The sequence below is a fragment of the Papilio machaon genome, chromosome 17 (assembly GCF_912999745.1).
Source record: "Papilio machaon chromosome 17, ilPapMach1.1, whole genome shotgun sequence".
Taxonomy (NCBI): domain Eukaryota; kingdom Metazoa; phylum Arthropoda; class Insecta; order Lepidoptera; family Papilionidae; genus Papilio; species Papilio machaon.
The window spans coordinates 5,603,216-5,617,388 of record NC_060002.1 but is presented as its reverse complement, the minus strand read 5'-3'; the positions used below and the strand labels follow the sequence as shown (position 1 = coordinate 5,617,388).

Sequence of the window (14,173 nt, the reverse complement as noted above, 5' to 3'; positions counted from 1 at the left end):
CGTTGTCGTGAAGCAGCAGTGGCGTGGAGCGATTGACCAGCCTAGGTTGTTTAGCCGCTAGCTTTTCCATCATGGTTTGCAATTGCTGACAATAGACATCAGCCGTAATAGTCTGGCCAGATTTGAGAAAACTGTAATGAACAATACCGGCACTAGTCCACCAAACGCTTACAAGTAACTTTTTTGGGGTTAATTTTCGCTTGGGGCAGGATTTGGCTGGCTGGCCAGGATCCAACCATTGTGCTGAGCGCTTCCGATTATCGTAAAGAACCCATTTTTCATCACAGGTAATGATTCGGTTTAAAATACCTTCATTATTGTGCCGGTTCAGTAATGTAACGCAACAGTCGACGCGCGTTTGCCGGTTTGCTACAGTCAATTCGTGAGGTACCCACCTTTCAAGCTTTTTAATCTTCCCAATTTGCTTCAAGTGAATTAAAACAGTTTTATCACTAACATCGCAGCCTGCAGCTAACTCGGACGTGGTTTGCGATGGATCCGCTTCCACAATAGCCTTCAACTCTTCATTATCAACTTGAGTCTCAGGCCGTCCACGGGGCTTGTTCTGCAGATCGAAATTTCCAGAACGAAAACGTTGGAACCAAAAACGAACTGTGTTTTCTTTTGCAACACGACCGCCATACACATCATTCACCCTTCGAGTCGTTTCCGCAGCACTAGTACCACGGCGGAACTCGTACTCGTAAATAATGCGATATTTTAAGTTTTCCATTTTGTAAAATGAGTGACGCAAACAGAAAAAAACAGAAGAAAAAAAACAAATGAATGACGGTCATCGAACCACAAATACATGAGTCTATAGCTGTACAAATTTGAATTTGGAATTCCTTACCAAAGAGGAGAAATTCGTGATTAAAGTGGCCAGTACGAAAAACGCCAATTTCATATGTAAGGACCTAATATTAAATTTGAAACTACTTCAACAACGTATATATCCAAAAGTACCGCCAGCAGAACTTTTTGATAAAAAAGTTAGAAATCACAATTAACAAATTATTTTTCTCAAGAATTTTTGTTTCCTAATATAGATGTATATACAGATTGATTGAAATTAATCATAATATAATAGAGAATCAACTAAAGGTTGTAGTTAGAATAAGTAAAAAATTTACTTTACTTGCCAGTCTCTTTCACTCTTGTTTCTTTTTTTTTTTTTCAAAGATAGAATAAGAAGGAATAAAAAGGATGGCAATTTCGAAATTTGTTACGAGATCAAGGCCAAAAGGACTAGTATCCAGGCCAGAAAATATTAATTAAAAAATTAATTACGAGATCAAGTGTCATTCTTTCAATAACCATTGCCTACCTACCACCCAGGTCAGATTTAATATTTAATTGACCGAAAACAAAACATTGCGTATTCGATTACTGCAAGTTGACTTGCAACAAAATACGTTGGGCTTAAAAATAAAATATTTAAACCATTAAACGTACTACATCGGAGGTGCAAGAGTGTAAGAGTGATACACTTTAAAAAAAATAAAGGCGTCATCTGGAAACAAGAAACGACATTACTCGTCGCCTCTTGTTAGACCCTTGGTACACAACATAAATCTTCGAACTATATATTATATGTTTGTGTAGCGAGTATCGCGTTGCACGCGTTTCGTACACGCAATTTTGTCGGTGACGTTACGACAACGTTCTAACGAATATGCGTGCTAGGCCCTTATATCAGGTAGCCAGCGATTGACTTTGGCGACATAAGAAAAAATATAGGAGACGCGTGCCGGTGTACAAACCTATATTACATTGCACTGTATAAGTCGGCTTTTGAAGATATACGTAGCATTGTGTACGAAAGGCCTAATACAACCTGACCATGATGATAAAGATATAAAAATAGTAATATATATGTAGATATATAGTTATATGTACAGACACAATTATAATAATTTAACGCACAATATCAAAGAAATAAGGAAGTAATGAACTGTAAAATGTACGATCGAAGACAAACGAGTCGCCTACATTGTCGCATGATCTTTATTTAAATCCCATACGTTATAGTAGTAGCTATTTTCTCCACACAACTACTAATATAATACATAATTAAACAAAAATATATTCAATCACAATGTAATAAAATTCATTTCAAAATGACCACATCCTGGAGAAAAAGACGTTTTGTTATAATAGTACTTGCATAATACGAATGTCTGAGTTCACGATTGTGCCAAGTAATATGTAGATACCACGCGACCAACTATTTATGTATGTATATATTTTGTCACATGTGCATTTGCACTGTCCAACATAAAGAGACACCTGACATTGTACTTAACGTTGTTGAGTTGTAAGATACAGTTAAGAGCGCGGGAGGCAGGAGAGGTCTAGACATTTTGGTTTGCTAATGATAGAAAACGTTCGAAGCTGTCTGATATCGTTTAATTACGACAACTTTAATTGTTTATTGACGTATAACTTCCGTTTATTTCATTCTACGTATCATCTGGTGACGGCTCGATCGAATAATGTTTATTAAAGGAAATCAACTAAAATGTAACTACATAAATTCTTCAAACAATAACTGCTGATTAAAGGTAGGCAACCCATATGCAATTGCGAGTATCTATGGGCTGGGGTCGCTTCATTATTTAGGCGTATTCTGGTGGCCACTTGCTCGTGATATGACCTTATGATAAAAAAAACTACAAAAAATCCTAATTAATATTTCTTAATACAAAGACGCAAGTTATTAAATAGAGGCACAAAAGCATCGGTCTCAAATGATGAAAATTTTACCTGAACCAAACTATGTTCTACATCTGTGCCTAACATCAAGATCCGATCAGCCGTTCCGGAGATACCTTCAAACAAACATCCAATCATCCCTTTAAAAATTCGTATTTATAATATTAGTAAGATTGACCGAAATTCAAAAATAATATATAGAAATCAAAGGTTGCCCAAAATAATCATAGATTTGCTGACAGACAGACAAAAAACTTTAAATATGTTAACTTTATAACATACGTTTTGAGATATTTGTATACATTACATTGTAAAATATTTCAATCGTCCAATGATCTTGATAAAAAGCGATTATGATTTAATTTTCACTGACAATAAATGGCGTGACTGTACGCACCAGTGGAAACATATGTTAACGTATAATGTTCATTTAAACGGTATGCATAAACCATGAGCGAAGTGTAGACATAATTAGGCCGTTTGAATAAAATACGTTCCAAGACTATTAGCTGAAATGAAAATTGTTAAATAGATGGGATTTTTTTTTTATTTATAATATTTACGTAAATAGATACGTAATTGCATCATTAAATTAAATGTTTATGAGTCTAGTTGTCTAGTAGTCTAGTCTAGTTGAACATGGTAACTGTTTCAATTCTAAATAATGTGCAAACCAAATGTTGAAACTTTAAATTTTCTAAAATATTTGAATTTTAAGGGCACAAGCCCTTCTCTGGCATCCTCGTAACATAATTCCTAAGTTTTATCAATATCTGTCCTTTGTTTAAAGAACGCATACCGAGCAAACATATTACAAGGATTGTTATTCATGAGATGAGTACTTTATTAATTTAATACTAAAATCAAAAAGTAATTTAAATTAAACATATTCTAAATTAAAAAAAACAGCGGAGATAACATTGAGTCGTACTAAGTCAGGTTGAATTCATATATTAGTTTGTCAGTAACAAAGTACCGTTGTCAGAGTGCGAAATTGTTCACAAAAGAGTCGATTGTGCTCTATCTAGTTGTGATAACTCATAATACAAACATGATAACCTATTCACATAAACAATGAGCCCCTTTACTCTAGTCTGGAGCAAATGTGACGTTATGTAATAAAAATAAGGAGTTTATTGTATCACAATGTTTGCGCGGAGTGTTCGGGTGATTAATTCAATCTTAATGAGAACGTAGTTAAAATTAATTATAGATTTTAAAATCATAATCAGTGGACCTAGTACGAATATTTGCGAAAAGCGCCTTCGTATCGTCATCGTCAATTATGTCGAAATTAGTATGAGATTTTTGGTGTAGTTTACGCCAGCGGCGCTGTCCAAATCTTCTTAATATATATAAATCTCTTGTCACAATGTTTGTTCTCAATGGACTCCTAAATCACTTAACCGATTATAATAAAATTCGCACACCATGTGCAGTTCGATCCAACTTGAGAGATAGGATAGTTTAAATCTCAAATGATAGTCGCAATTTTAATTTATTGCTAATTATTTGTCTGTTATTATTTGACAGTCACAATTATCTGTTAACTCCAAATGATTCTAACAGATGTCGATACCTTTCGACTGGGTTGAGTAAGTAATCAATAGATGGCGCTGCTATGGTAAATCTACGAACGTGTCATATAAGCTACATTTATTTTTATCTATTTTTCATACACCAATTAAGTTTTTTTAACTGCGCGCGGACGGAGTCGCGGGCGACAGCTAGTTTAATATAAATTTTGTGGACGATACAATGGCGATTGTCACAAATATTCGTGCTAGACTCACTGTATGACAAATGAAGAAATAATTGAACTGGAATTCGTTTCAAAAAGAATCGAAAAAAATCTTCGAGTTTATAAAACAATGTTTTAGAATCTTCTAGTTTATAAAAAAAAACGTAAAATTTTTTCCTTTGAAATCCGTACTTTCTTAGCGATTGTTAAAAAATCGAGGTCATTGACTTGCACATCCTTATTTGCTTTGCATTAAATGCAATACGAGTAAAATAAAATAAAGTTTCGTCTTTAAAAACAATCTTGGGTTATCGTCCTACATACGTCAAAAACTTACAATCTTTGAACCAATGTAGCAGTTAAACTCGTTTCTGTTTCAAGTCGCTGTATGCAACTAAGAATAAAAAAAAAACAGAGTTGCGCGTCAGATTATTTTGGTAATCGCCCAATGTCTACACATGACATATTATAATATACTTCGAATAAATTGACAATTATCTGATGAAAGGCCGTGCTAGACAGTGCACCTATGGACCTATTCTGACTAGATTTTAACGGGAAAGTAGTCGAAACACACGGGAATATTATAGGTTCATCATCATCATCTCACTATACGTCTCCACCGAGGGGCTCGGAGCCTTTTTCTTCTCAGATTGCATCACGATGTTTTCCTTCACTGGAAGAACGTTGGATAAATGTACATATGTAAATCGAAACTCAAAAAACACATGGCGGGATTCGAACGCAGGACCTGTAGATTGCAAGTCAAGTGCCTAATCCCCGAGACACCGCTAGTCTATTATAGGTTACATTTTTTAAATTCTGCGCTAACGGTCGCGTACGACCGCTAGTGTATGTACGTATAGGTATAATTTAACATCCCACGTGATTAGAGAAACTTAAATATTATGCACTGGTTAAAGCTGAATAAATGCGAGTTGCCATACTTATTTATTACTTGTGTAAGTGGTCATTTAAATAGTGTTATATGGCATTCCGCAGCCGGTGGTGTACTTTTTTATATAGTATACGAGTATATGTTGTTCAATTTTTTTAATATAGAAAATAAGTAAATAAATAAAAATATGTAATTGTGAAATATTAATATTATTAATTATCTCCAAACGAATATCTACACACGACACGCTACAGTAATGAAGTTCCAAAGGACGAATGCAAATTTATTAAAAACTAGCTTTTACCCGCGACTCCGTCCGCGCGGAAAAAAAAATGCACACAAGATAAAAAAGTTCCTATGTCCGTCTCATAGTTCTAAGCTACCTCCCCATCAATTTTCAGCTAAATCAGTTCGACCGATCTTAAGTTATAAATAGTGTAACTAACACGACTTTCTTTTATATATATAGATGAACAAAAGACGACCTAAAAACACTATTACGATTTGTAAACACTAAATTAATACGACTAAAGTTTCTAAAGTTAGATTGAAACGTTTTTATTGGTTTTCCATCAGCAGAATTAAGATTGGTGAAAACACTTTTCAATTCAACTAATTAATTAAAACACTAGCTAGCTATCACCCGCGACTTCGTCCTCGCGGAAATAAAGAAATTACTTAATTAGTAGCCGACGTGTTCTTCCAGGCTATGTTCTACTATGCCAAATTTCAGCGAGATATATGCAGCCGATCTGGTAAATACCTTCTAACAAAAATACATCCATCCATCCAAACTTTCCCATGTATAACATTATTAAGATGTACAAAAACGTTTTTTTTGAAACTTCATCTAAACGTTATACTAATCACGAATGTGTTCACCAACATTCATGATCCTTAAAACGGACTGACTTCATTTGTAGACTAGACATCCAGACTGACAACTATCCATGTCAATATATCACTGATCAGTGACCGGATTAACTCGATAGCTGATCTAAGAATAACGTGGTACATCTTAACAACGTGGAGCTGGTTAAACTTAGATTGATTGGATGCCAAGCGTAACATTTACTATTGAACATTTTCTATGATGTTATTTTGTATACTTCCTAATTGGAATAGTATCAAAATCTTATTTTGCTATAAGCCAATAAGTAAAGAAAGTGAAATCAGATATTTTACAAATTCATTTTATCACAAAAAATAACCTAAACTTAATTTTAATGAAAACAAACCCGACGGATTGAGGCTCATATATAAAATAGCTTTCTACAATAGATCATATACACACACTAGAATTAATAATAGAAAAGTACCAAGAACGTCAGAGACCTTTATACATTGCTTTTGTTGACTACCAAAAGGCTTTCGACACTGTGTCGCACACGAGGATATGGAAAGACTTAAGAGATCAAGGAGTAAATGAAAGCTACATAAAAGTTATAAAAAGCATTTATAAAAACAACACAGGAAGAGTAAAACTTGAGGCCACTGGTCCAAGTTTCCCCATAAAAAGAGGAGTCAGACAAGGGGATCCATTATCTCCGAAAATATTCATAGCTGTACTGGAGTCCATCTTCAGCAGTCTAGACTGGAAATACATGGGACTACAGGTGCAGGGTACATATCTAAGCCATCTCAGGTTCGCAGACGACCTAGTGCTGCTATCGGAGACAAGCACCCAACTACAACTAATGGTCGAAACACTACACTCTGCTAGTATCGCGGTTGGCTTGGAAATGAATCTCGCAAAGACGATGACAATGACAAACGCAGAAAAAATCCCTATTAAAATCAACAATATTCCACTAGAATACACAGAAAGCTATATATATTTGGGAAAAAGAATAAGTTTCGAAAGAAGAAGTAACGAGTTCGAAATAGATAGAAGAGTACAACAAACTTGGAATAAATATTGGGGTCTTTACGAAATATTTAAAAGCAAGCTCCCAATCAACATAAAAACTAAAATAATGAATACAAGTCTTCTGTCATGCTTAACATACGGCTGTCAGACATGGAAGTTTACGAAAAAAGTAAAACACAAAATTAACACCTGCCAAAGAGGAATGGAACGAAGCATGCTCAATATCAGAAAAGCAGATAGAATAAGACACACAGAAATAAGAAATATAACTAAAGCAAAACACGCTTTGAGTTATGCATTAAAGCAAAAATGGAAGTGGGCGGGACATGTTGCAAGACTAGGTGATCAGAGATGGACTGTTAGAACAACGTTATGGAAGGGACCAAAAGGAAGAAGAGGTATAGGAAGACCTATTACACGATGGGAGGATGAAATAAAGAAAACAGCCGGCACTTCCTGGGCACAGGTGGCGCAGGATAGAGAGAAATGGGCGTCTTTGGAGGAGGCCTTTACCCGAAGAGGGGTTCCTACAGATTAGTTTATCAAAAAAAAAAAAATTAAATTAAATTAAGGAATTGTAAAAAATTGCAAATAGAAGTAAGTTACTTTGTACATTTTATTTCATTTTTTAATTTTGTTTTATCTGTATGGAAATAAATGGCTTTATTATTATTATTATTATTATATAAAATAGCGCAATCTATTGGCTGCATTTTGAAACAAGGATTTTAAATTAAAATTTAATAAACTGTTATATTATACGTAACACTTTCTTAAGAACATACTCGAAAACATCGAACGAATTAACAATGTAAACAAGAGTTATGATGAATGAGACACAAACTTGTTTGTCACTCATTTAGAATTTTATTTCTTACTAGCTGTAGCCCGACTCAATCCGCGCGGAATAAAAAAAAACGTAATAAGTAGCCTATGTGTTCTTCCAGACTATGTTCTACATCTGTCCCAAATTCCATCAAGATCCGTTGAGCCATTCCGGAGATAATTTCAAACAAACGTCCATCAATCTAAACATTCGCATTTATAAAGATATACTGTACGTGTTTTGTGCAGATGTAATATTCCCTATGACACTTCGGGGAAGAAGACAAATTGAATGACACTCGTCATAATCAATTCAGTCGTTTAGGCTCTATAAAACATAAACAAAACATTTACATACACAAAAGCACACATTCATAAAACAAACTTATATACGCCCGAAAAACTCTCTTGTCAGTCGGATAAAAAGGTGATGTGGCGGAAAGATTTATTCTACTTCTAAAGGCACTTACGTTGTACATAAACGGAAACATTGAAAACAAAAAATGCAATTTTGCTATTCATCTGATGCGTTGTTAGAGTTTGCATCTCTTGAGAAGAGAAGAAAGGAAGAGGGACGGAGAAGTATAGGGAATATTCAAGTTCATCCGCTTATCGTAGTTGGGTGGACATGGTTGATTTAAGATCATGCTAACTCGTTTACCACCTTTTGAAAAATGAAAATTTAACAAGCGTCTTCTGTAACCTTATATAAGTCTATTTTCAATATAATAACACGTTAATTAGCATAAGAATGAGTAGCTACTTGACCTGACTTGAGAGGCTTTGTTCAGCAGATAATAACAATGTTATTCTGAATACTTAGCGTATAATAGTAACTCGTAGTAATGTGTATGTTCCACCAGTTGGGTACCGTTCAAATAGAGCAGGGATGAAAGTAGAGCAGATTTTTTATTGCATACAAAATTGTACTTTATACGATTGAATCAAGGTTTAATTTTATTTTGCACGTCACTCGGTGTGAACGGGTTTATATGGAAATGTCAGGAAAATAAATAGAAAATTGACACTTCTATTGATACATATTATTGTCTCTATTTTATCTTACAGAATATCTGTTCTCTATTTTATCTTACAGAATATCTGTTCTCTATTTTATCTTACAGAATATAAGGGATAACAGTACATGTGTGATTTGCCAAAAGGTTGGCGTTTTTGTAAGATAGATGTTTCTACTCGTATATCTATGTTTATTTAATTAAACATATATATAATAAGCATGTATTTGTATTGGAGCAGCACGTGTAAGCGCAGCAAGGTCGGCCGCATCGATAACTAACTAACAACATTCTATCATTGAGTTAACTACATTTTATAGCATTAAATCCGATTCCATTTCAACACCTAATGTACTGTGATTATTTCTAATAAGGACTTAAGAATGCAACATTTTATAAAAAAAAACACTTGAATACTTTTCTGAAATAACTAGATTTAGGAAAAGAAAAACTTAGTAAGTATATGCTTTTTCAGACTATTCTCTACATCTATGTTAAATTTCATCGAAATCAGTTAAGCAGTTTTGGAGATGTCTAGTAATAAACATCCATCCATACATACATTCGCATTTATAATATTAGTATGTCTGTATAATATTCGTAAAACATTCATTGTGGTAAAGATTTAAACATTAGTGTACAGAGCAGAAGTTGAAATGTTAATTTTGATGCAGTCAGCTCAAACATTATTTAATAGAATCCATCCATCCATTCAGCCGTTACGCCCACTGCTGGGCATAGGCCTCTTAAAAAGACTACTTCTACAGTATTATTTAAATCCAAATTTATCATTGAATAACGCTTGCAAATACATAATACATTAATCATTACTACCCAGTTCATAAATGGTCACCAACTCACGTGTTTGTAACAACTTATTTAAAAAAATCTCACTTATTATTAATATATCAGGTAATAATTAGCATTGAATTGAAATTTACTTAACATAGTCTTTTAATTATACCAATTACATTTAAATTGCACACATAGTTATTCTTCGAATGAATAAAATTCAATAGTTGTCTGTTTGTATCAAATGCGATGATATACACAGACGGATTTTGATGAAATTTTAATTTTAGTATAGTACCAGCAGTCCCCGCGACTTAGTTTGCTTAGGATAAAAGAATAGCCAATAATATTCTCACATAGGTACATCAGCTGTCATCGTCAAAGTTGCGTCGAAATTGGCACAGCCGTTTCAGAGATCACTCGAACCAAACGCGAATTTATGGTTGAGCAGACAGACATAGAGTAGATAGATAAAAATTTTAACGATTTGTTCATCGTTAATAGCAATGTATACGAAATATGTTTTCTTTTTTCTATATAACATATAGACACTTGTAATTTAATAACATTTTATCTGATTTGAAAACATCACCTAAAATGTAGTAAGTAAAATATTTATTTATCAAGATTCATCACGATATTTTCCTTCAAGGTAAGAACGTCGATTCGAACCCAGGAACTGCAGATTACAAGTCAAATGCTCAACCGTCAGCTGCCGCTCGACTTTTTTCCGCGTGCGCCTTAATTCCGAGGGATCAAAAACTACAATATATGTAACTCGCCTTGACACTGGCAACATAAATGAGTTCTTTACGTTATATTAATGACACATTCGAGTATAACTGTCATCTTGATGTTCAATTGTCAGTTTCTATAAAGTTTTTTTCGTAAATTTTAACTACAATGTCGTAAATTATCGGTTCAGTATCCGGACAAAGTGAAGTCGATCCTACCTAACCATGTTTGGTCATGGACATCGTTTCATTTCTTAGTAAAAAAACGTTCCTAGTGATACAGTTCATTCGAATAGAATTAACGTAAATGTAAGAGTTGTAGGTGAACACTAAGAAAAGATGTTACGAAATTCACCTAAAGGTGCAAAGTGGTGAAGTTTGTATGGAAAAAGTTGAAAATTTACATGAAATCTTTTCAATATTAACAAATAAGAAACCCATATCGTTTTTTTCAATTCATCTTCCACACAAAGTCGCGGGGGTCGTCTAGTTCCTATTTTTTTTTTTTTTTTTATAGGAGAACGGGGGCAAACGAGCAACGGACCGAGAATTATTTGATCCGACGCCCATGGACATCCGCAACTCCAGAGGAATCGCAGATGCGTTGCCGGCTTTTAAGGAAGGTATACGCTCTTTTCTTGAAGGTCCCTAAGTCGTAACTGTTTGGAAATACCGCCGAGGACAGAGTATTCCACAACGCGGCTGTGCGAGGTAGAAAGTTTCGTGAAAACCTCGTCGTTGTGGAATGCCACCCATCGAGATGGTAACGATAAAATTTGCAATCGTGTCAAATGTCGATCGTTTTCAAATGTCGAGAATGGTAGCTTTTATAATTAGTACTTTAAATGTAGAAAAAATTATCTATTTTTAATTAATTTTCATATTTTTTTTGTGACTGAGCAGTCACTGTTTACCTTGAAGAGGCATTTACAGTTTCACCGGGCTGGAGGTGGCCGGGCGCAGATGGCGCTTAGCCTAAACCTCGTTTAAGAGTAACTAGGCTCGAGGGCTCCCTCAGGAGCCTCGGCTCGGGCTGTTACTTCGTTATTATTACCGGATTGGGAGGTCACCAAGCTCTTAGGTCGCTTCGGTGGACGCTCCATGGAGTGACTGGGCGCTAGGGCCCCCGAGAGGGGACCTCGATAAATTTCAATAAATGAAGACATAATTAAGAAACAGATAAATTTCAATAAATGAAGACATAATTAAGAACAGTTCTTTAGGAAAGCCATATAAAAACTGTTAGGTTTATAAGTACATTCTTATATGGATAATGAATGCAGGTCTGTACAGAACGCATCTAATAGTCGTATTAGTCTGGAAGAGAGCTATTAGACCTTTTTTAGATATTATTACGTCTGTAAAGTGTATGTACTGCCACAGACAGCGATAGTGACATTTATTGAAATGTTCCCACGAATTCTGTTAATAGTTATTGAAAGATGAATGAAGTATGATTTTTAATAACTTATTACTTCTATATTTTTAACTGAAAGAGATGCGATCGAGCATTTTATTTTAAGTTCACACTAAGGATAGCTAGCGCATTCAAATAGTAAATTGACCACAAGAACCTCTTCCCATTAATGGAGACCACTTAACGACTAGTAACAATGAAATAGTGCATGTGTTAGCAAAAGGAAAACTTGTAATTCTCTAATCATCTCAAACATCAGATGTAACAGAATAAGAGGAGCTAGTTCACACCATAACTTTATCTATTTGAAATGGCTTTTTTATGTCAATGCCAAGTCGTGGTTACAACTGTTACGTTCTTATAATAGTTGAAGAATCGTAATATAAAAGTTATTCAATCAATACATTATCAAATAATAAATTGATGTTTTTTTTTTTGGAATTACAATCGAACCTGGATAAGCGAGAGTCCAAGGGACCGCAATATCAGAGGTTTTTTGAAGAAAATGTCATGGAGGTCGTCCGACGGGAGCGTACAATACTCGCTTATAGAGGTTTCTCGCTTATCCAGGACTGTATAAACTTTATCATTTACTCACTCCCTAATCATACCTAATTATAAGCTGCATTGCAATAAAAAAGTTATCGAAAATTATATTCTTACTAATTATAAATTATGAATACGAATGTATAGATGGATGGATCTATGTTTGATAGAAGGTATCACCAAAACGCTAAACAGATCTTGCTAAAATTTGGCGTAGATGTAGAAAATAGGCTGGTAAAAAAATTTCTTTTAATTCCGCGTAGACGGTCTTGCATGTGACTGCTAGTCTCAAATAAAAGTCGTAGATTGTTTCAAGGTCGGGGTCATGTATCTGAGTCAGTGTTACAATGTATGATCCGGTGGATCGTGATGTAACACAATGTTTTGATTGGTCGCACCGACGACGTTCGGTTCGACAACCTACAACATTGTTATAACGGCCTTGACTTTGCAGACAAGTTGCGTCGCAAATGCAATACAACTGTCCGTGATATAATTAAAAAAGCACCTGCAGTTCAAACGTTCCAACTTAAAATTTCTAACTTGTAAATAATTCTTAATTTTAACCTTTTTGATAATTAAAAAAACCATTATTGTTATTGACTTTCTCTTTAAAAGGCTCGAAAGGAAGTATTATTGTACACCATTTCATCAATATGACGCAGTAATTAGTTAGTGTTTTCAAACTCGGATAACGAGCACGATCTTAACAGTTCCGGGTATAAAACAATATAACACGATTAAATAAATAAAGTACACTACAGACTATACTGGATTCTCACGATCTACGTAGTCTACGTAGGTTGTATTCTAAAGTAGTTACAATGCACAGCGGACATCAAACTATTTATGTATACTTAGAAATAATGAAGTTATTGTAAAATTAAATTATCGTATAAATGGATTTTTTATTTGTGTTCTTGACAACTTCATAAGAATCATCTCATCTGACAATATAGACACAAAAGAAGAACGTCCTCCACAATAACAATTCTCACGAAAAAATAACAAAAGTGCATATTGTAATTGTGTAATTTAATAAACAGTTTAGCGGTCCGTTAGTGTAAGTTAATGCAAAATCAACACTAAACGACTCTATTAGTGAAACAATTCTGAGTGAGACAGTTAATCTATTAACTACAAAATGCATAATGATCGTCGTTACGACTACTGTAATACTGAAACCTGTTTGAAAGAAAACAAAGCGAAGAACCGCAAGGTGTTTAACCTTGTGGAATGTATGAAGAATTAAGTAAAGAATTAAATAAATTAACTATTATTAAGGTGGTGATAAAATGTCGGCTAATTAGTATTTCTATGTCCACTGGTACTTTAATAGTAACATAAGGGCAATCTACTTCTTACCATAAAAGTATTCCAAGACCGCGGACAAAATATGCTTGGATTATAATTAACACTAAATCATCTGAAGGTCTATAACAGACAATGATGTTTTTTTGGACACTGAAACTTTTTAAAAGCGACTAGTTATACTTCTTGGCTTTCCTCGCCGCGAAGTTTATGATGAACTTTAATTACCTTTAATCCATTATTGAAATAAAGAAAAATCCTATTAAAATTAGAACGTATTAAGATATTTTCGTTCCAAGGCCCACTTC

At 34.3% G+C, this 14,173-nt stretch overlaps 1 protein-coding gene across 3 annotated transcripts in view; it reads right to left on the bottom strand.

The window, feature by feature from the left end:
- The window catches only part of LOC106721682 (protein doublesex), a 100,746-nt gene that overhangs the window by 30,459 nt on the left and 56,114 nt on the right, over nt 1–14,173 (bottom strand). The gene's annotated exons all lie outside the window — the stretch shown is intronic.